The sequence below is a fragment of the Cricetulus griseus genome, chromosome 2 (genome assembly GCF_003668045.3).
Source record: "Cricetulus griseus strain 17A/GY chromosome 2, alternate assembly CriGri-PICRH-1.0, whole genome shotgun sequence".
Lineage (NCBI taxonomy): Eukaryota > Metazoa > Chordata > Mammalia > Rodentia > Cricetidae > Cricetulus > Cricetulus griseus.
In genome coordinates, this window is record NC_048595.1 from 47,378,726 (window position 1) to 47,405,499 (window position 26,774).

At 40.0% G+C, this 26,774-nt stretch overlaps 1 protein-coding gene across 3 annotated transcripts in view; it reads right to left on the reverse strand.

The window, feature by feature from the left end:
- The window catches only part of Pde4b (phosphodiesterase 4B), a 337,171-nt gene that overhangs the window by 265,051 nt on the left and 45,346 nt on the right, over nucleotides 1-26,774 (reverse strand). Inside the window, exons 1-2 of one of the 3 annotated variants that reach the window (XM_035439770.1) lie at nucleotides 16,856-16,977; nucleotides 10,118-10,238 (exon numbers count right to left, since the gene is read on the reverse strand). The exons of 1 other annotated variant lie outside the window; for it this stretch is intronic. The gene's annotated coding sequence lies outside the window, so the exon portion shown is untranslated. Of the gene's footprint in view, nucleotides 1-10,117; nucleotides 10,239-16,855; nucleotides 16,978-26,774 lie in introns of those variants that run through there. One more of the 3 variants, XM_035439768.1, reaches the window with a different exon arrangement.

The window sequence follows — 26,774 nt, forward strand, 5'->3', positions numbered from 1 at the left end:
TTTGTTTCTATGAGAAACTACACTATAAAAACAAGAACAAAGGAATGCCTAAACTTGGTCAGGCCCTTGAATCATTTTATATGAGTTTCTCTCAGAATACTGGGTCACCTAAAGCTCCCCTCAAAGGCCATGCCATCCATGGCCTTTTTCCTGTGACCTGCCCTGTAGTCCATAGTCTATTGTGGTGTATTTATAAATCTATTTAAACCTGTTCAGAACCTAAATATATTTCCAAAATGTACCCTTCTGGAGAAAAATAGACTTTCTTGCCTGACCAGACATTTACAAATGTGAACTTCCCTTTGCCCCTTTTGTTGTCCTAATTCTAAAGGCAATCCTTTCTATTCTATATGTGCATTTGCTTCATTAATAATCTGCCTCTTCTATCTGGATGTATGTATTTGAGACAGGGTCTCACTAGATAGCCATGGATGGCTTGGAATTCTCTACATAATCCAGGTTGGTTTCAAACTTGCCTAAATCCTCCTGACACTGCTTCCTACACCCTGGGATTACAAGCGTATGTTACCATACCCAGTCTAGTTCCCTTTTCTATAGTAGCCAGTGTCATTGTTCTCAAGTCATCATCATTTCCAAATACCAACCAAATGTGTTTCTCAACATGAATTTATTGGAACCAAATCCTTTTTCTAGTTTCTGAGTTGCATTTTCCATCCCTATCCATTGAGAATTTATTAAAACCTTTATCTTATGTAAATTTGGATTTTTCAGTTTCTATTAGAATAGATGAGGTTTTCCATATATTTTATCCAATGGGCCATGGTCTTGTGGAGTTAATGGAAAGTTTTGTCTTCTTACTTTTTAATATTATTTTATTATATATATTCCTGGTGGCAATGAGGCCAGAAGGGGGCATCAGATCCCCTGGAACTGGAATTACAGCTGGTTCCTGGGATTGAATCCAGGTGTTCTGGAAGAGCAACCAGTGCTATTACCTGCTGAGTCATTTCTCCAAACCCCACTGAGAGAATTTTAAATGAGATGATTTAAGCAGACAATCAGAAAATGAGATAGAGGGTGGAAATAGCAGTGATAGACACTATGGTATAGGATTATACTGGAAGCAAAAACAACGGTTGAGACAGGGCATACTTCAGAATATTCCATGATAGAGAAAAAGCAGCATCAACAATCCAATGGGTTACAAATGATCAAGAAACCATATGATTTTTCTCAAATGCAGTCTTAGCAAGGTGACAGACTAAGCAATCCTTTTATATGGACACTCACTTAAAAGTCCTATATTATCAGTGACAACACGAGAGTTAGGATTTTGATAAGGTATTATCTGTGCAGCTGCTCAATAATGGTGTACTGAAAAAGGGACTACCTGTGAGGTCTGTACTGACATGGTTGCCCAGGTCTGTCCATGGTACTTGCTTGCTTTTCTCTTTCAGTGACTGCTCAGATAAATATTTAGACAATGTGTCCAAGAAGATTAAGTACAATACAAATATGAGCGGAATCACCACCATTGGTATCACAAAATCAATACATTAAAAATGACCAACTGTCTGAAAGGATAGCTGGGGGCTGTGATGCAAAGATTGGCTGTTATTCATAAAGTACTTTGATTACTTTCTCTAAGAATGGCCACCAAGTCCTGACAGACATAATAAAGTTATGTCTGTCCTCAAAAGGAAGAAACTGGGTGTCAAAGAAGCTGTGTAAGTTAACTAGTAACAGTTAGGTGATATGTCTTGTGTTTGGTCAGCTTTGTACCCATTAGATTGACTAGTTCATTCTTTGAGAGAAGCAATCACAACCTCATTGACTGTCTTAGTTTTCTGTGATTAAACAACACAACCAAAAGCAACTTGAGGGGGAAAGGGTTTATTTCAACTTACAGTTGTAGTTTGCCATGACAGGAAGTCAGGACAGAAAGCTGTAGGCAGGAACTAACACAGAAGCCATTGAGGAATGATACTGGCTTGCTTCCCAGGCTCATGTGTAGCTGCCTTTTTATACCTGTGGGGAACACCTGGCCAGAGCCAGCATCTCCCACACTAGGCGGGACCTTTTATATCAATGATAAGTCAAGAATATTCCCCAAGGTTTGCCTATAGGCCAATTTGTTGGAGGCATTTTCTCAACTGAGGTTTCCTCAAAAACTCTAGCTTGTGTCAAGTTGACAAAGTAATCAAGACAGTAGCTCAATACAGCAAATTTTATTTCTCTCACTCTGAGCTCTACTTGCTACCTTTACTCAGAAAATCTGGTCTGCTTGGGCTGACATCTCCAAGGCTGATGTAAATCATAAACCTTGTGCCTCAACATAGCATAGCTTCTTTCTCACTACTTCAAGAACTAAAAGCTAGTCACATGGCTAAATTAAGTGATCAGGAGAGCAGGAATATTAACTACACTGTCCCAGAAAAGAGAGAAGAGAGCCTCAGTGAATGCTATGGCCTCAGATTTTGTTAAGTTCACCTCATTGAATGCTCTATCTGATGACACCAAGGAATGATACTGTGGTAAGCTTCCATTTCTTTTAGGCTGAAAAATTACAGCAATGCAGATATACTAGAGTAGATCTACAACATAAGTGACAGTTATAGAAATACCTAAACATCATTCAAGAACAATCACTAAATAAGCTACCTCTGTATTAAATTGGCATGTGTAGTGTATATTAATAGCATCATATGCTATGATTCAGACTGTTTAATATTAAGTCCCCATCTCCTGTCTAAACTTTCCTCCAAACTAAGGGCCTCCTTACTAACTAAATAATGTCTAACTGGATATATGCTTAGATATCACAGGTATGTACCATTCTATAAGTCACTTCTTGTCCTTAAAACAGGACCTTCTCTTACATGTACTTTATCAGTGTAGACATGCACCAGCTGACCCCTACATTACGAATCTCAGATTTACTGGACCCTTCCCTGTTACTCTGCCTCAAATGGGCAATCACTATAGCAGTGTCAGCTCAAGTTGTAGTTCCTCCCAGGCACACTGGAGACTCCTACCATAAACTCTTAACTGATCTCCTGACCACCAATGGGTGGCAAAAAGAGCAATTTTTCCAAGATGTCATGTAAACACTTCGTCCCTGCCAACCAATGCTAGTAGGCAAGACTCAAGTCCACCTGTACAAATGAGAGATCCATCACAACAGAAGCACCACACTATCAGTTGGAGCTATTGACCTTCAGCCTACTTCCTGGCCACTAAACTACCAGCCTGCCTCCAACATATTGCTGAAGCTCTGCAAACTCTTCCCAAACTTCATAATCCTGTGTTTACAGCTCAATTCCCTTGGCATGAGAGCCTTTCCCTCAAGATCTGATGAATCCAAATTGAACATTACTTTCATCAGTTAACATCCCTTTTCAACCATCTCTGTCATTAGCCTTGTGATATGGAATCAGCATTGTTCTTTTACAAGTCTATCTTCTTCACCAGACAACATGCTGTGGGGAGAATTAACTGCCCTAGAGCTTAACACAAACCCCAAAGTTTTGGAAGAATTGGGATAGAGATGCACTGAAGACTACAGTGCTAATGGGGAGAAGTGATGGCAGAGTTCATACCCATATACCCACAAAGTGGGTTAAAGTTTTCAGAGAACAGAAGTAAAATGTGAAAAAAACGCCACAAGCAACTAGTTAATTTGTGCAAAGCAAAATGTGATTAACAGGAAAAGGGCTACCGGCCCATTCATGGTAGATGCACTAATTAGAATTCTCTATGGCCTAAAGGCATAAGAGATTACCGAAAGTGTGAAATCACAGGAAGGTAAAGAAAGGGTTTGAAAGGAAACCAGAACAAATTCCCCGACTAGGGCTGTCAGCCCCGAAATGTAGCTGATCCTTTACTGAACCAACTAGTGCCTTTATGAAATGCCCAGGTAGCAAAGATACAAAATATTAACATCACACCTGACTGCGTGCTGTTTGAGGAATTTTAAATTAGCACACAGGAAAATGTTTCCCTTGAGAGCTATTCTGGCATTTTATATTCACACATCGCAACTGGTATATAAGACCAAAGCAACATGCTTTTAATAAAATACCCCACAAAGCATGGGAGGGGTAGTTTTCATTACCTTGGTGATAATTCCACTTTTTACCCGTCAGAGTAGAGAGGCATTAAACCCCACTGAGCTGATAAAATAGGCTGGATGAATCCCTATAGCGAGAAGAGCATTAGCAGCAGGATTGCATAGATTTCCTAATGCAAAAGCCTGGGTAGCATTTCATTATTGAAGTTGCCTGATTGCTTTGGTTCAAGCCTTATCCCCAATTCTTTTCTCCCTCTATTTAAAATCACAACAATAAACAAATGAGGCTATCACACAACAAACAGCAGCGTGGGCTGAACTGGTCCTCCTCATAGAGGCAGCTGCACAAAGTTGCCATCAACAACCCTGCTTTTCAGTCTAACCAAACAAAGCTTGCCTTGGTGCCATAGATCCCACCAATACCAAGGAAAATGCACACCACCTATCTATGTGGATGCTGGTTAGTTGTATCCAGAATCAGCAGAACATTCTAGAGTCTGAGTATCCAGCCACTTTCCTCATTATGGCAACCTAATCTGGCTGCCTTCCTCCCCTGCCAAGGTATTATTTCCCTAGCCACATGCAGTGACATTAGATTTCCATTCCCCCAAAATAAAACTTCCCAGATGCCCTCCACAGGAGTGTAAAAGGCAGGACATGCTGCTTGCTCATATTAAACCCCCTCTTCATTAAATTTGTACCTGCTTCCATTATTAAGAGGACTTCAAATTTAGCTGTCTGCATTCTCTCATAAAAATCCGTTTTAAAAATTCAATGACTTGTTCCAAGACACTTCATCATCCTATTTCATAAAAAATTTAATGGTGTCTAATCCTCCAAGACTCATGAAAGTTGCTCTGGGTCTGATGCCAGCTCCAGGTCAACCTAAGAGCAGACATTTAAATCTGAAACTTGTGTTTGGCCCCATTTAGCCCATAATTCAGAGGTTCATCAAATTTAGTCTGTAGAAAAAATGGCCCTTGGAGTTTATTAAACATGCACTTGCCCAGGATCCTGAGATCAGGGATCTATTCAGTAGTTTCTGGGGTGCTCTGGTAACAGGTAACCTCAGAAGATTCTGTTGTACATACAGAGGACAACTGATAAGCCAATAAAAACAATAAAAACAAAGCTCATTGCTATATTCCCACTCTACCCTCACTAGTCTTCAGAAGAGGTATATCCCAGGACACCTCTAACTCCACCAAGCTGATCCCACACTCACACCACCATCCCCTAACCTTATGCAAATTACCCACTCATTTCTTCTGTTTCATGACTAGTCCATCTGTTCATAGCCAAAACAAGAACTGGGAACAGAATCCCGGCCTGATTTGCTGGGGTTCCCTCTAGTTCCCATTAGGAAAAAAAAATCCTTCTCATTTTATCCCAGACATAACATAAACTCCTAAATTCCAGAAAGAGTCTTAAATAGAATTAGATGGCCACATACCTAAAAAAAAAAAAGACTATAAAATATCCAAGACCTCCCACATCTGATTTCCTGGATTCAGGCTAGCACCACACTCAGCTCCCTGACTTGAATAGTGATTTGGAACAGAACCTCCTATTGAGTGTTAGTCTCTGAGCCCTTCCACTTTAGGTTTCCTAGGGTCAAATTCAGCATGACTGCCCTGGCCCCACATGAAGAATTGTTCTTACTGAATTTAAGTTTGTTGCAATGATGTCACTGGCTAGACTGCACATCATTATATGCAGAACTCTTCTGACACTCTTCACAGAAACCTCTGTAATGATTCTGCTAAGAATATCATTCAGTCTTTTACCCAAGTTCCCCTCAATGAGAATCCACAAGAAGTCTCTGAACTTGACACTGAAAGTAAATCTTCTTAAATATCCTGTCTTATTTCTCGTATCTCTTATAAACAATGCAATGTTTTAATTAAGGCTTCTTGATTCATCCGTGGATATGTTCATCAATACCTCAAATCTTAAGGACACCAAATAATCCTATTAGTAACCATCTAGTACATAATCACCTGATGCTTGCTAATGATAAAATTTATCTGAGGGAATATTAAGTTATACAATGAGATACCTAGGAAATGACTATGAAAATACTGGCATGCATAGAATGCATGACCATAATGCAAGTGTGAGTGTGCTATTAGTGACTAAAATATCAGTTCAAAGGTAAAGGAAATCAATGAAGACAGAGTTCTATGAGGTGGGACTTGATCAAGTCAGGTCATAGGGTAATCAACGTGTACAGCTTTGATAGACTGAGAAGGACATTGGAGTTCAAATGAACAGCATAGGATGATGAGTTACTAAAAAGGAACAGGAACTGGAGGGAAACAGACTGAGTTTAGATGTTTGCGTCCTTAATCACTCACAATCTTCCTCCTCATTTGTAAATAGGAATATTTCTAAGAAGAACATTGATTTAATCAAGATGAGTTATATAAAACATTAGTATAATGCCTAGCATATTTTACACATTCATAAGTTAGCCATTTCCATGAAAATGGGGATAAAAATCTATGGATTTCCTCCTCTCAGATGCTGTGACCTTGGAATTCTTAGGCTGGGGACAAATGGTGGGTAGTCGTGTAAGTTAGCAGGTTCTTTGGAACTTGATAGAGGAGGATTATGTGAGCTATTTAGAGTTGCTAAACAGGGCAGTGATGAGATGAAAGCAGTGTTTAAAGAAGATTAATGTGGCTGTGCAGGAAGAGAGTGGAGGAGAAAATACTACAGGCAAGGACACTATCTAGAAAACTGTGTGCTTCGTGGTCACTAAGTGACTAAGAACCGGATGAGGGATGTGGCAGAAGACTGCCAAAGAGTGATTCTGAAATACTTTAAAGGCCATAATGTCTTTCTTAGGGAGGAAATTGTGACTGCTATGCACGATGACAAACGATTCAAAAGTAAAACATAATCATAGTAATTAATCAATAACTGTCTTCTGTTTATCACCCACTATATTCTGAGATGTATAGAAAGACTCCATTTCTATCTTACTCACCAGTGTGTAGTATAGTATTTCAAGCAAAGCAAATGCTCCTAATATTTCCCATAAAGTTCATTATTCAGTAATAAAATAGTTTGTTCTTAGAAAACACATTTAAAGGATACATAATATTGAGCGTTATTGATAACAGTTAATTTACTGAAGATGGTTTGAGTACTTTCCATGAATTATCCTACTTCAATACTAATTTTATGCAACAGACTGCCTTTCATTTTAATCTGATAAAAGAGGTATAGCAAGTTCCTGCTATTCCTTCAAGGTCAAGTAAACAGGAAAAGACAAAATTCAGAACGACACTTTCAGATGTGAAGGAAATAGAAATGGGCTGGGGCGGGCACCTGGTTGGTGTGCGGAGCCCTACCAAACAAAAAGAAATGGTGGAAACCACTTAATTTTTTACAACTTGTACTCCCCAGACACTAAATCTTTATGTGACTTCCACAGGTAGGCGCTGATTTGGGTTATTTAAGTCAGGCTTATGACAGAAGAGAGTAGATGTGAAAAAAAAAAAAGCATAAAATCAACAGCAAAAGCTAGATGCGGAGCATCCCCAGGTGTGTAGTGCTGTGAAGACACAAGAAGATATCAAATGGCAGGATGGGAGCGGGGATGGATGCTCTTATGCTTCTCTGATCTAATTCTTAGTTTTATTTTCTTACTTGTTGCTTCACTTACACTTGAAGTCTACTCCTCTGATAATTGGCTTTATAAAATGTATTCGGCCATATTAAGAGTATTTTAGCAAAATTCCCCTGCATAGACATTACGTGATACTTTGAATGACCTGTGAAATAAGCAAACGTTATTTTAACAAGCAAAATGATGTTTTTGAAAACATGGCAAATTAGTAGTTACACACAGAAAGTTTTCATTCCCAGATAGAATGTATCAACTGACAAGGAAAGAATGGGATTTTGTTTTTATTTTTTTAGGTCTCATTAGGATATTTTCATACTTATGTGTCATTGAGCTTTTCTCATTTAATACAAACACACACACACACACACACACACACACACACACACACACACACACACACACAGAGACAGACACACACACACACACTTTCACATCCTTCCTCTCTACCTCTCACTGGTGGGATTTAACTTCTTACCTGTCATACAGCACAGATTTGTACACCACTAACTGGCCAGCAGCCATACACCCAATCCCCACATCTTCTGTTCCTCTGCCTGCATTCTCTCAGGTTAGCCATCCCCATCACCTTTCTGAGGAAATTCTGCATGGCTACAGGAACAACCACACACTGAATTCCACAAGTGGGCTCCAGATCATGACAGGCGATATTCTCTACACAATTGCTTCATGCCAGACACCAGAGTAAGGTCATTATTTTATTTGATGCCTAAAGAAACCCTAGAAATGAATATTTTGTTTAGGGACAAGTTGCAAATACCAAGTCCATGCTAAATATTTCAAGCCAAGGGGTTTTACGTATGAGGAGTTTATGATACAGGCTAATTTGTTGGAAAATAAATGACAGTGAAGGAATACAGGTATTGAAAAGGAATGGAAAAAAAGCTGGCAGTCATTTAACCGAGGAAAAAGGAAGATGTGTGACTGGTGCCCCAAACCCTCAAGGGCTATGCCCAGCTACTGGAGTCTGAAAGAGCAGAAAGGAGGATTGCCAACCTCCTTTGGACCTGAAACCAGGAAGGTGGTCCTTCTCCCACCTCCCATCTTTCAGTTCCCCACTGCTGCCTCATTGTTAGACTAAGCCTGAGAGTCAATTAACAAGGGAGTGTGATCCACAAAGCTCCACTTCAAGCAATACAGATGGTGTCAGGAGAGAAAGAATTGAAGATGAAAGGTAATAGGTGAACAGGTAGCTTTGGCAGTATAATTTCCTCTGCTTTTAAAAAGGATGGAGGGGGAGTTAACATTCCTGTGGTTATAAACTTAGCAAAGAGAAAAGGTTCAAAATCCAATCTGGCCAGGGCTGCATTCCATGTGATTCATCCTTGAGATTTTCAAACCTTATTAAGACAATCTTATATTCCTTGATGCTAAGGACACAAAAGCATCCTAAGGTGCTTTTGACATTTTGTGACTCTCTGTGTGGATTGATTTCATTCTCATATAAGTTGGGTATGGGTAGTGTATTATTAGCATCGATGAAAACACAACACACTGACCAATGTTACAGGCACGAGGGCACACTATTCAAGCCTGGCTGGCCTGGAACTCATGTAGAATAGACTGGTCTGGAGCTCACAGTGATGCCCTCACCCCTACCTCCTCAGTGCTGGGATTAAAGGCCTGCCTCACTGTACTAGTCTACTTGTCCATTTTTGTTTTGTTTTGCTGCCTGTACTTTTGTGTCACATGCAAAATAAATCATCCCTCAGTCCAGTGCTATACAGCCTTTCACCATTGCTTTCTCCCAGCAGTGGTGCAGTTTTCACTCTTATTTGGAAGTCTACATGTTTTTAGTTGAGTTTTGTATATGGCATGAGATAAAGGCCTCACTACACTCATTCATTTGTAAACGTCCAAGTTTTCCGACTGCGCTATATGTGTCCTTAGCACTTTTGCCAAAACCTATCAGCTAACCCTAAATAGGTGGGTTTATCTGTGGGTTCTCTATCTTTACACCAGTAGCATATGTTTTGTTATAATCACTGAGTAACACCTTGTGTGCATCAGAGAGTGTGGTGCCTCCTGCCTCATTCTTTTGCTCATGGCTCTTTCATTCAAGATCATCTGTGGTTGTCTGTTCATTAAAGACTCCTTTTTCTCCATTTCTGTGAGAAAACAACATTGAAATTTTGACATGCATTGTGCTAATTGTGTAGATTCCCTTGTATAGCACAGGTATTTTAACATTTATTCTTATGGTCACTGAACATGGGGCAGCTTTTCATTTATTCATGTTTTCATTAATTGGCATTTTATAGTCCTCAGTATGTAAGTATTTTACCCTAGTACTTTCTATTGCTTTCCAAAACACACATACACACACACTACATTTCTGATCTATGAATGTTAATGCAGTATCTTGAAACTTATTGGATCTATTGGTTTTACACATTTCTGGTTATCTGTGTATAAACAATCATGTTACCTACAAATAAAGACAATTTAACTTTTCCCATTTTCATTTGCTGTCTTTTGTCTTCTGAGGCTTGGATTTCCAGAGCTGTGATAAACAGAAATGGTAGGGATGGACATCTTTGTCTTATCCTTAATCTAAAAAACAAAACAAAACAAAACCAAAAAACATGATGTCAGATTTTACCACTGAAAACGATGTTACCTAGGAGACTGTCATGTGAGTGTTTCTTTTTGTTGAAGTAAATTCCACTAGACCTAATCTAATAAGGAGTTAACCTTGAAAGAATTGTTATATTCTGCCAAATGTTTGTTTCTTCGTCTACTGAAATGATAGCATGATTTCCTTAGTCTCTTGGGGTTTTTTAATGAGGTGTATCACATTTATTGATTTGCATGTGTTGAACCATCCTTACATCCCTAGAATATATCACTGATCTAAGGAATAGCTCTTTATATGTTTCTGTTTTTCTGTTAGATCTATTTTTTGATACACGGTCTCCCTCTTTAGGTCAGGCTCACCTTGAACTCTGAAAAATCTTGCCTCAGGCTAGGATTTTAGGTGAGACTTATTGAGCCTGATGTTGTAGATTTTTGAATCTATATTCTTCAAAACAATTGGTCCATAAGTTTTTTTCTTATACCATTCTATCCTTATAGGCTTCTGGTATCAGAGTAATGCTAGTCTCATACAATTGGCTTAGAAGCTACCGCCCAATTCAGTCTTTAGAAGAGTTTGAGAAGAATTTGTACAGCTCTTTCCTAAGTATTTGACAGAATTCAGCTTTACTCCTGAGAAGCTCTGGGCTTTCCTTTCATTTGAGGATTTTTATTACCAATTCTGTCTCTTTCCTTGTTACAAATTTGCTCAGATTTTCCATTTCCTCATGATTTAGTGTTGGTAGCTTGTGTGTTTGAGGAGTTTTTCCATTTCTGTCTGGTTAGCCAATTTGTTGGTAAATGGCAGTTACTTATGAGGCTTTGTATCACAGCAGTGTCAGTTGCAATGTCTTCTCTTCAACTTCGGGCCTCCTTTATTTGCAGAAATTTTCTTTCTTCTCAGTAGTCAAGTTCATTATTTATTAGAAGAGCTTAGTATTACTAAATTTTCTGTTTTTTTCTCATTTACTTCTGCTCCAATCTTTGCCTTTTTCTTCTTTCTATTAATTTGAAACTTACGTTTTTCTTTTTTCCCTAGTTTCTGGAAGTATATTGCTATATGTTTCTTTTTATGAAATATGAATTTTTAGTATAAACTTCCTTCTTAGGACTAACTTCACAGTATACATAAGTTCTCATATATTTCTATCTTCATTACAAGATATTTTTATTTATTAGTTATTGATTTTTGAGTAGCATGTTGGTTATGTGCTCGCACGCGCTTACACACACACACACACACACACACACACACACACACACACACAGTGGGAGGGGCAGGGGAGTCTCACTAAGTAGCCTGACTGGCCTAGACTACTAGGTAAACTTGACTGGACTCAAACTCCCCGAGAAAAACATGTCTCTGAGCAATAAAAGCATATGCCACTCTTTTCTCTTTGGACCCAGTCTGATATATTGTCTTCTATTTCATTCCATTGTGATTTCCAAAAGGGACTCAGTATGTCTTTAATCCCCCTAAATTTTCCAGTATTTGCTTTTGATCTAATACCCTGGAGAATGTTTCCTGTGTATTTAAGAAGACTGCCCATTAGGTTGTTGTTAGTGAAGGTTTCTATATGGCTGTTAGACCCATTTAGTCTAAAGTACATTTCACATTCATGTTTCTTTATTGATTTTCTGTCTAGATAATCTTTCCATTGTTGAACATGAGCATCCATGAGCACACTTTCTCTTATAGTATCACATTCTGTCTCTCCTTTATTACACAAAATTTGGGAATTCTGATATTCTGGTGCGTATGTACTTAGAACGTCTTCTTGCCAAATTTGTGTATGAGTTTTTAATGTAGAGAGAGGGGGATTAATGATGCAAAGGGTCAAATTAAGAGGCATGTACTTGCACATGATAGGCTAATGTTCAACCACTGAGATACATACTTTATTATTATGTACTGACTTTCTTTGTAACCCTTTATAACTTGTCAACTAATATTTCATCTTATTTAAGTATAGTTACCATTTCTCTTTCTTGATTTCTGTTTTTATAGAGTATATTTTTTCATCACTTCATTTTCAGATAATTGAATATTGATATATTTTTCATTAATCTCCTCCATACATTTTTCTTGGGGAATATAATCTACCTACATTTAAGGTGATGATTAGTAGGTAAAGATGTGCCACGTCCTTTTTGCAATTTGTTTCCTGGTTTTTTCCTTTTCTTTTTTTTTCTCTTGGTCTTTTGTTTCTTTCTTTCATTCTTCTTTGTCAGACAATACTATATTTATCCTTTGGATGGACTGCTTTCAGGAAATTAGAAATTCTACTCTGTCATTTTAAAAATACATTGCATTCTATTTCTACTATTTTTGTTGAGAAATTTTGCAGGGACTTCAATCTGCTCTTTGGGAGATACTTGTCTTTTTTCCCCAAAACATTTTAACAGTTTTAATGATTTCTTTAGGCTGTTAGAGCTTCACAATTGTATGGCCACTTCTTTAACATTTTAAGAGAACTTGGACATTTGGATTTGCTTTTAGCTTTGCCTCCCTGTCACGCTGTCTTCCTTTGCTGTGTGGTTCCATGTGGTTGCAGCCTATTTTATGTGACTATGCACTTTGTCTTCAGCAATAATGTTTTTGTATTTGGCTACACAGTTAGTTTGTGCTGGTATTAGACTCCTTACCCTTGAAGGCTAATTTTAGTGGAGGAAAACCAAGAACTAATAGGTTAAAAAGCTTTGCTCACATGAAGGAAATGATCTTGCTGAAAGCTTTAAGGGATCTCTATTTCTGTGATAAACACTATGGCCAAGAGCAGCTTGGAGAGGACAGGGCTCACTTCATTACTCTTCCAAATCACAGTTTTTCATTCAAGGCAGTCAGGACAGGAACTCAAGGAGGGCAGAGACCTAGAGGCAGGAACTAAAGCCTAGGCCATGGAAGAGTGCAACCTGCTTTCTTGTTTGTTTGTTTGAAATAGGATTTCTCTGTATAGTGCTGGCGGTCCTAGAACTCATGCTGTAGACCAGGCTGGCCTTGAACTCACAGATATCTACCTGTCTCTGCCTCCCAAGTGCTGGGATTAAAGGCATGTGCCACTGCTGCCTCCTCAGCCTGCTTTCTTATAGAACCCAGACTACCTGCCCATGGTTGGCATCACCCACAATGGTCTGGGCACTCCCACATTGATCACTAACTAAGAAAATGCCTTACTGGAAAGTTTCTTTTTCTCTCCCTCCCTCCTTCCTTTTCTTCCTTCTTCCCTTTCTTTCTTACCCCTCTTTCTTTTCTTCCTTCCCTACCACTCAGAACCTTGCTGTTGCTATTTAGGAAAGTTCTCTATCACTAAGCTACATTCTGAGTCCCCAGCATTTCCTTTTTTTAAATTAATTCTTTGTGGGTTTCACATCATGCATCTTGATACCACCCATCTCTCTATCCCTTCATAGCTGTCCTCTACCCTTGCAACTTTCCCCCCAAAACAAAATTTAAAACAAAACAAAACAAAAACAAACTAACAAACATACAAAAAAGCCTCAGCATGGAAGCTGTACTGTGACAGAGTTAGTCACACAGTATACCTTCACTCCATACAGTCCAGGCTATACCCTCAATACTGGGCCATCACTGGGACTCCTGTTGGATATTCTATTGTTTCCCTGTGTCATGGAGATCCTGAAGTTTTTGATCTGCAGGTCCGACCCCTTCACATGCTCCAGCAGATCACAGATGAGGTGGATGGTAGAGTGGGCCAACTCAGAGCCTTGGTTCTGGGCCTGGGTGGTAGCTGAGTTGGTCAGCCTGCCGACATTCCCTTATCGAAAGCAACAGGGCAAGCTCTCAAGCACTGCCCCAACTAGCTTACCCACTGCAGCCTGCAGCAAGGAGTGGGGCCAGTTCTCAGGCCCCTGGGGTTGGCTCACCTGCATCCATACCACTAGGGCCAACTCTACTGTTTTGCTCAGGAGAGGCACAGGACCTGCTCTCCCCTGTGATGCCATAGGTGAGGTGCAGGGGCAGTTCTCCTTCCAAATTTGAGAGTAAGTGAAAAATATTTTGGCTTTATATTAAAAAATAATACATAATTTTGAAAGCTATGTCTGAAAGACATGTCAAAGTGCATGGTTGATGGTAGCCACTGTCATTTACTGAAAGAATAAAGTGCAGAAATATATGTATAATTTTTAAAAAAGAAAATGCCTGACAGGTTTGCCTACAGCCTGACTTTATGGAGACATTTTCTCAACTGAGAATCCCCCTTCCCAAATGACTCTAGCTTGTGTCAAGGTGACATAAAACCAGCTGGGACAGACTTGTAATGACAATGAATCAGGAAGCCCACAAAGAAGGGAAGGAAGTTTCAGAAGTTCTATCCTATGCAGCAGCTGTAACACATGGTCCTTACTATGTTGACAATTTAAAACACCCAAATACTGGCTAAGAAATCCAGAGTACCCAAACAATAGAGCTATGATGTAAGTATTGTCTCTGAGTCAAGATCCCAACGTTAACACCTATGGACACTTTGACAGAGACAAGCCCCTCCAATTTGTTTTCAGTATTATGTTTGCTTTTCTCTCATTTTTAGTGTAACTTAAGACTATCTCAGCAATAGTGTCTGAATATTTGCCAGTTTTGATCTATGGTTATATTATTGAGTCTCACTCAGCTTTATTAAGCTTTCTCTTTACCTCTGAATCTGACATTTACATTGTGAACTGGTACCTATGTTCTGATACCGGTTGGTTTTGTCAAAGCAATGATTTAAGTTCATCTTACTTGTTGAGTTTTCCAAGTATAATATTTGGTCTATTGTTAGTATCATGGTTATTTGGGGGCTTTTTTGCCAGATGTTTTTGGTCTTATTTTGCTTTGTTTGGGCATTTTTTAAAAATCTTATTGGTCTTTGCTTGTATAGTCTGGTTTCCAAATTTGGATTTTTACGGATTTTTGTCATTGTATTGTGTTTCGTGTGTTCTTTCTTCATTTTTTTCCTGTTTTATTTCATTTTTTTGTCTTCTGTTTTTGTTTGCTTGGTTTTTAATTGGCCTGTATGTTTCCTAAAGAGAGAAAGAAGGCATGAAGTTGAAAGGGCAAAAAGGCAGGGAAAATCTGGGAGGAGAAGAGGGAGGGGAAACTAATCAGACTATATTGTATAAAAGTTTAAAGAAAAGCTGGGCGGTGGTGGTGCACGCCTTTAATTCCAGCACTCAGGAGGCAGAGGCAGGTGGATCTCTGTGAGTTTTAGGCCAGCCTGGTCTACAGATCAAGTTCCAGGACACCCAGGACTACACAGAGAAACCCTGTCTTGAAAAACAATAAAAGAGTCATTCTCTAGCCTTGTGTTATATAAAGTGACATGTGATTTCCTGGGACATATATTGCAGAAACATTTGGGAACAGAATGGGCTCTTGTTGAAATCAAAGGCTGTTCAAATTGGAAGTTAATAAAAACAATAAAGAAATATATCATTTACACTGTCCAACAAGTATTACAATCAAAAATTGGTATATTTTTCTGTTTTTTTTTCTCCTGTGAAGGGATCACATTTTATATTGGAAAGACTACTTCACAGTTTCATAAAATTCATTTTAAAACATTCACAATTCTTCATTTAAACATTCCCATTCTCAAATCAGTCTAATTCCTCTAATAGCACTTCATTGTATCACACAAAACTTTTTTTTTCTCCTTGACATTTAGTGTCTTCAAATAATATCAAAGAGCCCATTAGCTCTCCTTTTAGTTTCTGTTCAGTCAAGCTGTGCATAATTAACTCCTTTAATCTGTTCTCTGAATTACTCTCTCCATTTCCTTAATCAGTTTGTGGCACATTTTCTGAAGTTTCTTTCATTACTAGCAATTGTTAAGCGGTATTACTTGGGGCTTTATGGGCATACTACAAAACTGTGCACAATGCTTTTGATTAAGTGCTCTGTGGAGTATCTGTGGAGACATTTACACCAATAGGTAAATTGGACACATTTCCCATGTAGCCTCTGCAGGCAGTGAACTAAGATGAAGAGTCAAGACCTCTGGTTTCCCTCCAGTCACCAAGGGAAGCTATGCAACAATGATTCAATTAGCAAGCAGGTTTTCCTTTTAAGGCTAATTTTACTTTAATGACTGATGCGAGTGAGGCCACAGCAAGCCACTATGTACAGACACAGAGAGACTTTATGTCTTGGTTTCTTCTTCCTTTGGAAGTTTTGTGATCTTCTCCTTCTTGGCCTGGGGGCATTCCTCCAGGTCTTTGTGCTGTGCTTCCTTGGTCTTAGGCTTATGAGCCTTAGCTTAGCCAACCAGCTGTTTCTGGCCAGCCTTGGCTGCCTTAAATTTGTGGATGTGTTCCATGAGAGTCCTCTTGTTTTTGAACACAGTCTTCCTGACCTTCAGGTTCAGGCTGTGTTACATGTAAATCTTAGATTTACAGAATCTCCTGAGAAGTTGACTTGGGATCCCAATCCTCATCTAAGTTACATTCTCCAGTACCCAAACATTGGCAGCATGCTTCCTTCTGCCTATGTACATATGACTGCCCTTCCACCAGGCCAAGGGCAGGGGCCGGGGGTGGGGGCTTCTAGCATCCAGCCTAGAAATGGACAGTCACAGGCTTCTGGACCATCAGCCCACCTTTGATCAGCTCTGGATCTGCTGGCTGGACTTGGTGTTGGAGATTTCATTGTTCTCATTGGGGTTCAAGCAGATCTTCTTTTTGCCACACTGGAGACATTCAATACAAGCCTCCCCTGAATCCTGAGAATAATCATGGCAGTTTTAATCAGAAATAGTCGCATTATCTATAATCTGTAGTTGAGAAGAAAATCTTAAATAGGTTGGGAAAGACCAAAGGAAAACTGAAAATACAAAGAAAAAAGACATGTATCTTCATTTTTGATACTTCTTGAAGAACATAAACATGGCATGAGAAATACAAACTATGGACTTAGAAATTCATCCCACTTTTTATCACTATGGTTGACCCTTCTAATCTAAATCTACTTTTTTTCCTACCCTACAGATCCACACTGAGCACAGGTGAGGCAAAATTGTACAATCTCCTGATCAGTTCTGGGACTACCTTCCCAGGGGCCTTCTCATACTCCCTACTTCTGCCTCCACTATTCCCACGATCAAGAACATAGGCTTTTTTGTTTGTTTGTTTGTTTGTTTTTATTGTTTGTATTTTTTATTTAAATTAGAAACAATCTTATTTTACATATCAATCGAAGTTCCCTCTCATCCTCCCATGCCCCCACCAACCACCCATCCCATCCCCCTTCTGCTCCCCAGGGAGGGTGAGGCCTTCCAAGACATGGTGTCTTATCACAGCAACAGAAAAGTAACTAACATACCTAGATCTCTCTCTCTAATTAATGTGATAACAGTGATGTGTGTCTGTGACCTAGGCAGTATGTCTCTTGTTCTCTTTCTTCCACCTGTTCTACTCAGTGTGGAAGTTCTTCAGGAGTCCAAGTAATGTCTCCAAAGTTCCTGAAGTTATATGTCATTTCTTTCTGGTGGATCTGTTGTAGTAGAAACTGCCAGCCCTGTTTCCAGATAAGAACACAGGCTTTTTATCTGCAGCTTGCAGACCTATCTCCTGTACCCCCAGAAGCTTCCCTCCTACAGTTACAAACTGTATATAGTAACAAGAGCACTCATGTATACCCACTGAAATTTACAAAACCCTTTCCTCCAGAAGGAGAAATGTATGTGTGGACCATTTGCCAGTCTGGTTCAATGATTAAGCCCTCACCAGACCTTGACTCCCTGAAAGGAATGAACTCCCTTGGATATGATTAGGCTGAGGCAGAGACTTCATGCTCTTGTCCTGCTGCACACACAAGAAAGAAATCACTGAAAGCTACAAGGGAAAAGAAGCAGTGTGTCTCATCTGGGAAGTTCATAATTCTATCTAGTAGTTTTGAGCATCAACATACTGCAGTAAAGTGAAAGGATCCTACCAGTTGAGAAATGTGGAGATTCACTGACTAAACTAATCCATGCACACACTCACACAGAAACTCACACTTAAATATAAATATAAAAAGGAATATAGAAAGAATTAAGCTGAGTATATGAATAAACATATAACATTTAACTATTACAAATGCATGAAACAAGTTCCCATAAGAAGAAAGCAAAGTTCACCTGAAATGACTGATGGGAACAACAAAGAAAGAGCTGTTTATGGAGTCAGGGGTGCTTGCTTTTGCTCATCTTGTGAGCTTCCCCTTCAGAAACAACCAATGGGAAACACAGTTTCTACTACCTGATTTTTCAAACACAGCACACTGCACAAAATTCAATTGTTTCCTGACTCATAGGAAATTGACTGCCAAAACAAGCAAATACTATCCTAAACATAAAAAGGCTGACAAAATTCAAGTCCAAAGGAAAGTTTTTGGAGAAATATTGAGACTGTTTCATTGTAGTATAATAAATACTTGCAACAATAGCTTAATATTTGTGTTTTTACACTTTCTTAGTACAAACTAATGACACTGACCCAAATTTCTTTATGAAAAATTTGAGTAATTTCTCTTAAGGAAGGGTAAGTTGAAAAGACTCACCTATGCAAAATAATTGATTCTTAGATCATAGGGTAATTATTGCATATTTAGAACTTTTCTTAGTTCATCACATTATATAGCATGTAGTAGGGGTTCTCAAAGTTGTGGGTAGGAAGAATAAAATATTATTGAGAAGATAATGTTTGTGGACAGTGAGGGTCCAGTGCTGCATGAAGCTTGAGGATGGATACTCACATAGTGCTTGAGGTAATAATATCTGGAAAAGCTTTTGTTCCACTTGGAAAGCAAAGCTCCCCATTGTGCTTCCTCCTGTGTCTGCTGACACTATCCATGGGTATCCTGAATTAATGCACAATAAGACTTCTCCCAGTGTGTGTCTTCATATGGTCTCTGAGGTGGAAAGACTTTGTGTATGGTTTCCCACAATCTTGGTAGGTACAGGAGTAGGGCTTCAAACTGTGAGGATTCTTCTGGGACACAGGGCTCTTGGCCTTGAGGCCTGTCTTCTCCTGTGGTCTCTGTCTCTGGAGGGGAAACTGAAGTGCTTACTGGAGGTTGTAGTGGGGCAAAAGGAGAATGAGGACCCGCCTAAAACTACCTGAGGATCTCATCCTTCTTCACCACTGGGTGCTGACCTCTGACCTGTGCAGACATTCTGAGGATGGGAAGATACCGGCTGGCTATAGTGGTTTATCTGTGTACTAATGGGGTCTCTCATCTGATCCAGACACAACTAGGATTATTTAGGAACTTTTGCCCAATCACCAAAGGAGGTCATGTCACCAATTGGGTTCTTTCCTAATCCCAGCAAGAAGTGTGATCAGGAAAAGAAGTTATCATCTGAGTGGGATGGTGGGCCTGGCTAAAAAGGGAGCTGTGATCTGACCCTTATAGGAAAACTGCTCACTCATTCTGTTTACCATCTGACTGCAGTCAAAGGTCTGTTCCCCAGTCACAGATATGTCATGATCTTCATCCTTGATGGTCTGGTCAAACACAGAAGTAACTAGATGGTCCTAATCTCAGATCTGTTCACCACTGAAGGACCTCACGTAATCCCCTTCAATACATGCCAACTGCCATCGAAAGAGAACATCTTGATTATAACCAGGTCAAATCCTCTGTCTTCTACACACAGCTGTACTATGGACCACAAGAGTCTCATTCCCACTCAGAATCTTTACCTGGGGGCCTTCTTTGTGGACTGTCTCCTGACTGTCAGGGACTGTTCTCTTCTGGGAATAAGAGAGGGAGGTCACCTACTAAGGATTTAGTCTGATCAGCAGACACACCAGTCTAGTTCAAAGCAACAGTCTCACTTGACTCTCCAAATTAGAAATGGATGTCTTTTCTTGGGTGTGTGGCTAAGTTATGGGTGGAGGCCATCCCAGTGGTGCTATAATACTGGACATCATAACTGTTTGATTCCTGGTAGGCACCACTTGGTTCTGAGGTGACACAGGGGAAGTCTCCACAGGGGCAGTCCTAGGACCTCAGGGCCATGAATGAGAATTTCCTGTAGTTTTTCCCTGATCCTTACATGGTTCTGAGAAGTTACTCAATTCATTGGGGGAATGGATAATATGTCCATGAACCAGGATTTTGGTTCTGAAGTCCTCAGAAGTAGTCAGATCAGTTAGATAAGACAGAGGCTAGGTACAAGACCCAAGAAGCTCTAGAGTATGAACTTGAGGCCAGGGCTTCAGACCTACATGTACTCTGACGAAGGTGGCCTGGAAGAAAGATCCTCAGCTCTAGAATTTGGAGTCTTCTGATAGAAATCTCAGGAGGAAGTAGGTCAGCACTTGGTTGACCACAACCTGTGCCTTGGAAGTTCTTAGAATACAAAAGGTTATTGAATAACCCAGAAAAGGACCCAGGAATGTCATGAAGTCCAACAGGAAGAAGCTGAACTTTGGATCTTTCCATCCATATCACAGTAGTAAGGAGCTACCCAGTTTTACTTTGATCATCCTTGAGACAGTTGAAGGTTTAGAAAGAGAACAACACATGTGGGCCAAGGAATGAGCTACAGGTTGAGGTTTTAAGTCAATGGATTTGCTCTTAGGGCTGAATCCTGTGCAAACACCCAGGATGTGAATTTCAATGTCTCATGGGTTGATGGGCAATGTATATTCTACCTCCTCGACAACTTTTATTTAATCTGCTTTTTGGGCAGAACCTAGCATTTGGAATATTTACTTCAACTCCTGACACAGACTCATGGAAAGCAGAGGGTGTTTGAATCACTGAACCAAGGATGCAGGACTTCCATGTTTTCATTTTTTCTGAAGAGACACTGTGAGGCAGAATTCTACCCTGAACTTTCCATCCCTACCCAAGTCTCAGTGCAGTTTACTGTGCTTGGCTTGCATGTGAGAGTGGGGGGATGCAGAAAGTGAAGACAGCAGAGATGGCTACAGATGCAGATTTTATTCCTAAGGGCTTTGCTCTCTGAGATCAGATGTCAACACAGAGCACCTGAGTTTTAGCTTTATTTATTTATTTTTTTTTTTGAGACAGGATTTCTCTGTATAACATGGGATGTCCTGGTAATCACTCTTTAGACCAGGTTGGGCTCAAAACCACAGGGATGTGAATTTATATGTCTCATGGGTTGGGCAATGCAGATTCCATCTTCTTGACAACTTTTGTTTAGTCTGCCCTTTGGGCAGAGCCTAACATGTGGAATATTTACTTCAACTCCTGACACAGACTCATGGAAAGCAGAGGGTGTTTGATTCACCTAGCCAAGGATGAAGGACTTCCATGTTGTAATTTCCTAAAAAGCCACTGTGAGGTAAAATTCTACATTGAACTTTCCATCCCTACCCCAGTCTCAGTGCAGTTTACTGTGCTTGGTCTTTATGGGAGAGTGGGGGAATGCAGAAAGTGAAGACAGCTGTCCCTGCAGAGATAGCTATAGGTGCAGATTTTATTCCTAAGGGCTTTGTTCTCTGAAATCTTATATAAATCCAGAGCACTTAAGTTTAAATCTTTTTCCACCTTTGGTTTTTCAAGACCGGGTTTCTCTCTGTAACCTTGGATGCTCAGGGACTCACTCTGTATTCAAGGCTGACCTCAAAAGCACAGAGATACACCCACCTCTGCCTTGAAAGTGTTTGAATTAAAGGCATGTACCACCGCTGGCTGATAAGTTTCTATTTCTAATGTCCTTGATAGCTGCATCTTTAAACAAGTTACTCATAGTATGAATAACTATGACTTTAGCATTGATGAGTTTTTCTTGTTGGTTGTTTTTTTTTTATTTTATTTTTTTAAACATGTTCTCCTGTTTTAGGTTCGGCTCACCTGCGATTCTGGAACCTCTTATCTAAGCCTACATTATAGGCAACACTTATTGAGCCTGGTGTTTTGTTTTGTTTTGTTGATTATTTTGTAATTTAGGTATTAAAGTTTTGTTCATACCTGGGATCTCATTGTGTACACAGGCTGGCCACACCCAGCCCTTCTGCCTCCTCTGTCTTAGAAACACTATCCCTGCTGGTGAGAACTGCTGGTATATTTCCACACATTAAAACCAGACTACCTTCTAGTCCTTCCACCTCTGCTTCTTGATTGCCTACACTACCGTAAACCATAATGACAATTTGACGTCATCCTTCTGTCTTCCAAGAATGTTTGACCCCATCAAGGACTGATTCTCTTGAAATCACATGTGTCTTCTTAGAGAGTTCCAAGTTATATTATGCCAGATGCTCAGTGTCTGTTCATCACCCCCACAGGGTCTATTTATATAAAATAGTACTGTCCATAACAAATGATTGCTGCTAGTCCCTAAATGTTTACTCCAACATGGCCCTCATCCTTTCCTCTGATGAACTGACATAGTGACAGCCCTGGTGGCCTGGCCATACACTACTTTTACCTGTCCATGGCAGTACCGGGTCTCTTAAGACCCAGCTGTTAAGTGCCTATAATTTACATGTGTAAACTCTTGACACATGTAGGGCCTCTCCAAGTATATGCCAGGTGCCCATAGTCTGTCTATCAACATAACAAAGACAAGTCATAAAATACCCAACCCCACAGTGCCGAAGTTTAAAGACCTGTACAGTTTAAAGACACCAAGGTGATCATTGCTTACTGTATTTTTTCATCAACACCACTTCAACCCTTTCCTCTGGCAAACTGACACTGTGGTAGCCCTTGGTTCCCTGGCACTGCACAGCCCCACTCCCTGATGCATGGCGTTCAGGGCTCTCAGGACCAGGGTGTTAAGCGTCTGTGATAGGGTATAGGCTCCTTGCCTGGCTCCGCCTGCAATCTCTAGGTTATCCAGTCACATGGCTCAGATGATGTTCACAAATACCCAATTTGCTTTGCTTTCCTGTATTACAAGGATTTCTTAAGTGGAACATTTGACTTTTGAAAAATGTCTTCCTGATGGACTATTTAGACCTATACCAGGTTTAAACACATTTTATGATCATTAAATATTCTTATACGTTCAAGAATAATGGCTAAATCCCTATTCATGCAACATACCATGGTCTCAAAAATGTATTTAACTACTTAGTAAAATTAAGTTTTAACAGGGAGTATCATAGTTTTTTTGAAGATATCTCTTGGAAGCACGCTTCAAATGCCCATGAATACATGACAACGATGTTTCTTTTTACTACCTCCAACTGATATGCTGATTGGTATCATTTATGAAAATTGCTTCTACAGAAAGCTGTCCTTGAATTTCTTAGCGTTAAGATCCACTTTCAGCACCCTATGGGGCCTCTGGTAGTGGATCAGAATTTTTCCTGGTGTAACAAGGGACTTTGAGAGCCCATCCCACGTGAAGGGATGCTCTCTCTTGGCCTGGACACATGGGGGAGAGCCTAGGCCTGGCCCAGGATGATGTTGTGGAATTTCGGGGGCCCCCATGGAGGGCCCTACCCTCCATATGGAGCAGAGGGGGAAGGGACTGGTGAGGGGTGGGGGGACCTTGGTCCTGAGAGCCCTGAACGCCATGCATCAGGGAGTGGGGCTGTGCAGTGCCAGGGACTGGTGAGAGGGAGAAGGGATTGACATGTGAAATTATAATTTTGTAAGAAGTAGCACAGACACTGAGATCAACAATTAATAAATGGGACCTCCTGAAACTGAGAAGCTTCTGTAAGGCAAAGGACACAGTCAGCAAGACAAAACGACAGCCTACAGACTGGGAAAGATATTCACCAACCCCACATCTGACAGAGGGCTGATCTCCAAAATATACAAAGAACTCAAGAAGCTAGTCTCCAAAACACCAAACAATCCAATTAAAAATTGGGGTACAGAACTAAATAGACAATTCTCAATAGAGGAATCTAAAATGGCTGAAAGACACATAAGAAAGTGTTCAACATCCCTAGGCATCAGAGAAATGCAAATCAAAACAACTCTGAGATACCATCTTACTCCTGTCAGAATAGCTAAAATCAAAAACACCAATGACAGTTTATAATGGAGAGGATGTGGAGAAAAGAGGAACACTCCTCTATTGCTGGTGGGAGTGCCAACTTGTACAGCCACTTTGGAAATCAGTATGGTGATTCCTCAGGAAAATAGGAATGAGTCTACCACAAGATCCAGCAATCCACTCCTAGGCATATACCTAAAAGAAGCACATTCATACAACAAAGACATCTGTTCAATGATGTTCATAGCAGCACTATTTGTAATAGCCAGAAATTGGAAGCAGCCTAGATTCCCTCAACTGAAGAATGGATGGAGAAAATGTGGTACATTTACACAATGGAGTACTACTCAGCAGAAAAAACAGTGGAATCATGAAATTTGCAGGAAAATGGATGGAACTTGAAGAAACCATTCTGAGCAAGGTAACCCAATCACAAAAAAGACAAACATGATATGTACTCACTCATATGTGGATTTTAGACATATAGTAAGGGATTACCATCCTACAATCCACACTGCCAGAGAAACTAGTAAACAAGGAAGACCCTAAAAGAGACAAACTTTGTCCCCTGGAGAAGGGGAAAGGGTCACCACCATCCCCTGAGCAAATTGAAACATGGGAAGAGGGGGGAGGAAGCTAGAAGAGTGAGAAGGGAAGAAAAGGAAGGATGTAGAGGTCATGAGGAAGCAGAAATTTTGAGTCAGGTGTAGATTAGAAGAAAGGACATATGATAGGTAGGATTTTAGTTGGGGGGTGGTAGAGGAGGAAGGGAGGGAGAAGGGAACTGGATCATGTAATTCAATCTTGTTTGTAATTCAAATATATAAAAAATAGAAAAAAATTAATTTTGTAAGTAGTAAATAAAAAAAACAGAAAAAGATCCACTTTCAGCACACTTAAGGAAAAAAATTAAAGACTCTCCTGCTCTAATGAATTGAGTAGCCAACATTCTGGGCCTACCATCCAATGGGCTGTCGAATATTCCATGCTTTTCCCACCAGCACCCCATTATAAAGAACCCAACACTTTCCCCAACAACTGTCACATTTGTCTCATGAACCTACAAAACCTATCCCCCTGTAGTTACAAAGTGTAAATAGTAACAAGAGCACTCATGTATAATACTCACTAAAAATCCCATCAGACTTTCCTCAAAGGCAGAGAATTTTGTGTAGACATTTTACCATTCTGGTTCAGTGACTAAGCCCTCACTAAACCATGAAGCCCTGAAGGGAACTAACTGTCTTGGACATGATTATGCATAGGCAGAGACTTCATGCTCTTGTCCTGCTGCACACATAAGTCACTGAAAGCTACAAGGGAAAAGAAACTGTCTCATCTTGGAAGTTCACAATTGTATCTAATAATTTTTGATGTTAACAGACTGCAGAAAAGTGAAAGGATCCCACCAGTTGGGAAATGTGGAGATTTGCCGAGTACACTAATACATGCACACACTCACACAGAAACTCACACTTAATTGTAAATATAAAGACTCATTTAGATGCTATCATAGAGCCTTCATCCAGTAGCTCATGGAAGCAGAAGCAGAGATTCACAACTATGCACTGAGCCAAACTACTGGAATCCAGTTGTAAAGAAGGAGGAGTGATAGCAAAGAGGTCAAGACCATGCTGAGGAAACCCACAGAAACAGTTGAGCTTATCAAGCAGGAATTAATGGACTCCAAACTGACAGCTGGGGAGCCTGCTTATGATTGAACCAGGCCCTCTGGACATGGTGTCAGCTGTGGGGGCTTGGGCAGTCTATGGGGCCACTGACAGTAGAACCCATATTTATCCCTAGTGGGTAAATGGGCTTTGGAAGCCCATTCCCCATGGAGGGATACTCCTCTCTCAGCCTAGTTACAAGGGGGGAGGGCCTAGGCCCTGCCCCATATGAGGTGATTGACTTTGATGATCCCCAATGGGAAGACTCCCCTCCCTGAGGAGTAGATGTGGGATGGGATGGGAGATGGTGGGAGGTGTGGTCACACTAGAGAAGGAACTGGGATTTGTATGTGAAATAAGATTGTTTAGTTTAAATAAAAATTTAAAAACAAAAGGAAATTTATAAGGAAGCAGAGGTTATAGAAAAAACACAAAGCACATGTAACACTAATTACTACAAATGTATGAAACAAGTTCCCATAAGAAATCAAAGTTCACCTGAAATGACTGATGGGAACAACAAAGAAAGAGCGGTTTATCGAGTCAGGGGTGCTGGCTTTTGCTCATCATGTGTGTTTTCCCCTCCAGAAACAACCCACGGAAAACATAGTTTTTTCTACCTGTTTTACAACCACAGACACACTGCACACATACAATTGTTTCCTCGCTTATAGGAAATTGACTGCCAGAGCAAGCAATATACTATCCTAAACCTAAAAAGGCTGGCAAAATTAAGGTCCAAAGAAAAGTGGAGAAATATCGATTCTGTTTCACTATAGTATAATAAGTATTTGCAACAATAGTTTAATATTTGTGCTTCCAGAGTTCCTTAGGGTAAACTAACTTAGGACACTAACCCAAGTTTCATTGTAAAATAGGATTATATGCTCCAAGAAAGAGGGAAGTGGACAGACAGTGGTATTTCATAC